Genomic DNA, 5277 nt, shown 5'->3' with positions numbered 1-5277 from the left:
TATGACCACGAAATTTCTCTCTCAAAACTGAAAGAATGTGTCAAAGCATTGGGACATTAACAGGAGACTTAGAACCATGGCCACATAAGTCAAACGGGACCTTAAAATATTTCTATCCTGTTTAGAATCTCTTTCAGTTTGCTCAGATTTTTCTTCCGGAAAATAGCATATTAATGAGCCTAATAATTCATCCCTAAAAATTGAGTTTCTACATCATGTTTTAAAAAGTGGATGTCCAATAGTAGGGAACTGGCTGCATAATGCAAATATATACCAAAATGATGGGTTATGCGGACTTTAAAAAAGGGTTTCTGCAAGAATGTCTAATGACATGGAAAGATAGACACTGTATTAAGGGAAATAGTCCCTAAGAGGGTATGTATAATATTATTTCATTTTTAATCTATATATATGCATAGAAAAAAACTCACTAAATGGCTAATAGTGCTAATGCTATTAATAGCTGTTTCATTTTCTCCTTTTCATATATTTGCATTTTTAATAAACATATTACTTTTGTAATAACCAAACCATAACTGTTAGTGTAAAAATTAAATTTCTGTGCAATGCTATTTAATTGCTGAAGTACCAGAAATATAACCGTTTCACCTAGAAGGCTGTCTGTCCCCCTGCGTGAATGCTCAAGACCCCATTAGAACACAGCTGCTCTGCCCTGAGAGATGCATGGGAAATGTGTCCACACATATGTGGCTGTGTTGACAACAGTACTGTATGTTTGCATAGTCACAAATGTCATAGACAAAATATCTAGCTTTCAACTTGACTGGCTGTTAGGGGCCATGGATGACTTCCAACAGACAGCACTGGTTAGCTGCGATCCAGGTACGCATTAGAAAGTAGAGTTGCAAGATCCTTGTCGCCTAATAATTTTCAGCAGTTCAGTTGAGAGAAATTGTTTTAATTTTTAAAAATAAAAAAAAATGATTCTGTTATTACAAAACTACATCTACTTTCCCAAACATTCTAAAGTCTTATCTCCAGATCAAGCAGGGGGCTGAGTTCCCATAGAATTCTTTAGCTGACTTACAGTTGGGTGTGACACTAACTATGTGGGCTGAGAATCATTCTAAGAAAAAAAAAATTTTGATACATCTCAAAGACGTTGTTGAGGTTGTTAATGACATCTCCATGACCTCTTTAGGAAAACCCCAGGAAGAAAGTTCATTCCGACATTTTAATAGCAAAAAGCAGGCAAAATTCTCCCTAAGAATTCGCTTGTTTTCATCTTGTGGATTTTACAAATCCACTGAGCAGGGATCCCTTTTCTAGTTGCTCTTGCACAGCTCGGAGCCAAATGCGTGGCCCAGCTGCGGCAAATGTGCGAGTCAATGTGGTGGGTGTTTTTAAACCTAATTCTTGACTCCATTTTATGTTCCTACCATGTTTTCCTTTCTCTCTTTTTTGTTTCTTGCTTTTAAAAAAAATCCACTAAAGTCATACATGTGCGTGGGAACAAATCAACAAGGACAGAAGAACTTTAGGGGGAAAAGCAGCACCTCTTGCCCCTCTGCCTCCCCTCAGCCCCACTCCCCAGGTTCAACCTCTTTTAACTGTTTGTGTTTAGCTCCTTTAGCAGTTACCTCCATAAATCTAGATAAGAGGCTTAACCTCTTTTTCTCCATTTATCAACTTGAGATAATATCTCCAGACACCTTAATATGAAAAAGGAGGATTTCGCTCATTTACCCTAAACCTCCTCCTCTTCCAAGTGTTTTATATTTATATTATTATTTTCAGTTCCTCTACAATTCTTACCTTTGCAACTTTAAATAACATATAAACCTTTCCATCACGAAGCCCCCTTCCCAGGTTTTAATCATTTGTACTATTGTGAGCTGCCTAATTTTAAGAAGTGAAGACAACAAACAACACAAATGCCGGAACAATAAGGCCAAAAAGGCTGATGAATCCAAAGCTAAATCGTCAAGGAGCCCTAGAAGTTATGAAGGATGATAAAACAGGTTAGGTTGCTCTCAGACACATCATGGCACGCTCTAAGTTTTATTATGGTGTCAGCCTCATTTACGGCTAAACGTAACATTTGAGCCTAAACTGGAGCTCAAACAACGAGTCGCAGACATTTACCCAGAAACCCACCCAGGTGAACTCCTTTTAGATCTTTTTGCGGAGACTTGCAGCCTTAGGTCTCAGAGTTTGTCTTTCCCCAAATTTTTAAGGCAATTGCTAAATAGTCTTTTTCTGTAGAAAAGCTCTTCTCCTTGTCTCCTGTTGCCTCCCATCCAGAAGTTGCTTTGAGGGCTAAGGATGATGGGCTGTGTTGACTTCAGTCAGCAGGGCGGGGTGTACGGGTCTAACTCCGTGAACGCCTCGCTGTGGTTCAACTTGGTAACGCCCCTCCCATGGGCTTTTCACATTGGGAGCCACATCAGACACAAGGGTGACCTGGCCGAAGAGCAGGTAGGACAGCTTCGGCAAAGACAACAAGGGCAGCGAGCAGGACTTAGCCTCCCACGCCATTCAGCACCAGCCACGCCCTGGACAGACAATAGGCCAGGTCCTGAATGAAAATACAGGGGCTGCTAATAAATCAGACAAGAATTAGCCCCGCCCCCTTGTCTCTCCCGGGGCGGGCGCGGCGGGCAGAGTTGAGAGGAAGCCGAGCAGGAGCCAGGGGACGTGGGAGAAGGGTCAGGGCAGCAGTGAGGCTGTCAGAACTGCCCAGGTGTCACAGCAGGGATCTACAGTGGCAGGTGGAGGCTCAAAGAAGGAATGGCCGCAGGGCAGGATTCTCAGGTGGGCATACGCATGGCTTTGAAAAATTATGTTTAATGTTATAACATTATTTTGTGTATGAGAAACATTTTTTAAAAAAAGAAATTTATGAATACCTTGCTCAGAAATTTCTTGAGTGAAACATCAGAAGTTAGAAAAAGTTGACAGGCACTGCTGTGGGGAATCTGTGTACTTGTTTAAGAATACCTAAATAAATCCTTTGATTCAAATCTGCCATAACTGATTACATTTGCCTGCTCTTAATTCTCTAGTATGATAGGGAAATTTATAATGCATCATTTTAAATACCACAACATCGCTAAAAAAAACAACAAAACTAACCTTATACCAGGTCTGAGCTTGTGCCCTGGGCAAGTGAATGAGTGGAGTGGTGATGGAAGGGGGGTAGGGGTGAAGGGTGGGGTGGCAGGAGCCGTGGCAGCTTCGTTTTCTAATTTCTATTAGAATGGCCGATTAGTTTGTATTTTCCACACAGTAGAAATACTCTCAACCCTGCTGCTCTTAAGCGTTGTTTTTCCTTTTTTGCTTTTAGTTCCTTCGGACCCCCTAGAGCGACCCTCAGCCCACCCGGAACTGAAATCTTCGTATGCAAGGACCTGGTGACCACCAGAGGCCTTAAACTTTGGTTTGTTTAATCATCATCCAGCAAGGTTGTTAAAAATGAACATTTTTGTGCTAGAACCCTTGTCTCGCTTTCCTTGTCTCCAATATAGTAGGTCAGGGTCGAGGCTGGGGAATCTATTTTTACAAGCAACTCAAGTGATACAAATGCAGGTGGTCTTCAGCCCAACACAGAAATGTTTTTCACCCCACTCTGTCCCTACCCGACTCCCACGGCTAAAGGAGGAAAGAACCTTTACCACCAGGAAAACAAAATTCCAGGGCCACGAGGACGACCAAATCTCATCTCTCTCAAATCGCTCCTTCACCCCAAACCCCCACGTTTAAAATCTTCTTTCCCACCACCTCCTCCTCCTCCTCTCGATAGAGAAGAAGCAAGCAGAAATGGACTTGCCACTCTGGCCTCCACACACCACACCCCCAGGAGACACCCCCTGCCCGCTTAGTTAATTAACCACTCTTAAGAGGCTCTGATCACGCAAAAGAGAAAGTTCCCTGTCTTTAAAACTCGCCGGGAAGTCCAGGCTAACATTTCCTCTCGGAAAGCTCTTCGCCACGATTTTCCCAGGGCTGCACTTGAGTGAAACCCCCAAAGGAAATTACCACTTAAATCAGGCAGGATGTGCCGGCCGCCTGTTTGGCCTCGGCTGCGCCCGCCGCCGGGCAGGCAGCGCAGGCGGCTAACGAGCCCGGCTAGGGGCGCCCGGGCCGCGCAGGGTTGGGGGCTCAGGGGGCGGGGCCGCGGGCTCGGGGGCGGGGCCTCAGGCTCAGGGGCGGGGCCGGGATGCTGGGTGCAGGTGCTTGGGGCCGAGATGCTCTTACACTCTGGTGGGAGTGAGCGCCTGGGGAGAGACAGGCCTGGGGAGACCACGGGAAAAGCTGCTCCTGGGAAGTGGGGCCGTCTGCTCTGGTCCTGCTAAGTCCTTCCCTGACCTGTCTGGTGATGACCTGTCAGGTGAGGAGACCGAGAAAATGGTGGGCCTGCTTTGGGGCGCGGTCGCGGCATCTTGGAACCTGCCGGGATAGGTGCAGAGCCAGACCATAGGCTCCATGGAAGCAAGAACAAAATCTGCTTTGGTTTTTTCCCCCTCTTTTTGAGATATAATTCAAATACCATGAAATTAACCCTTTTAAAGCATACTGTTCAATGGTTTTTAGCATAATGAGGAGGTTGGATAACCATCACGGCTCTAATTCCAGAACATTTACATCACCCCCAAACGAAACCCCTGTACCCATTAGCAGTAACTCTCCAATCTCTCCTCCCCAAACTACTAATCTGCTTTCTCTCTCTATGGATTTGCCCATTCTGGGCATTTTATATAAATGGAATCATACTCTACAGTACTCACCCCTTATCAGGATATGTTCCAACACCCCCAGTGGATGCCAGAAAAGCTGGATAGTACTGACTGCTATATATAATATGTTTTTTCCTATATATACATACCTATGATAAAGTTTACTTTATAAATTAGACACAGTAAGAGATTAATGGCACTTTGGGGCCATTATTAAGTAAAATAGGGGTTACTTGCACACAAATATGGCAATGCTGACACAGTCTCTCTGATAACCAAGACAGCTACGAAGTGACTAACAGGTGGGTAGTGTAGACAACATGGATGTACCGGACAAAAGGATGATTCACATCTGGTGGGAGATTTCATTTTGCTACTCAGAAAGGCAAGCAGTTTAAAACGTATGAGTTATTTCTGGAATTTTCCGTTTAATATTTTCAGACTGTGGTTGACTGTAGGTAACTAAATCCCAGAAAGTGAAACCACGGATAAGGCGGCACTGCTGGATGTGGCTTTTTGCATCTGGCTTCTTTCACTGAGCATATTTTCAGGATTCATTCATGTTGTAGCCTGAGTCAGT

The 5277-nt window shown here is 44.2% G+C and overlaps 1 long non-coding RNA gene across 1 annotated transcript; it reads left to right on the top strand.

Annotated features, from left to right (window-relative positions):
- Positions 1-2507: 2507 nt before the first annotated feature.
- Positions 2508-3456, top strand: LOC138920464 (uncharacterized). The gene is made up of 2 exons (XR_011431643.1): positions 2508-2775; positions 3308-3456. It is a non-coding gene; the product is annotated as an uncharacterized lncRNA (long non-coding RNA).
- Positions 3457-5277: the final 1821 nt, after the last annotated feature.

The sequence above is a fragment of the Equus caballus genome, chromosome 23, assembly GCF_041296265.1.
Source record: "Equus caballus isolate H_3958 breed thoroughbred chromosome 23, TB-T2T, whole genome shotgun sequence".
NCBI lineage: Eukaryota > Metazoa > Chordata > Mammalia > Perissodactyla > Equidae > Equus > Equus caballus.
Note: the sequence above shows the minus strand (reverse complement) of the source record. Positions and strands in the feature narration are given on the sequence as shown.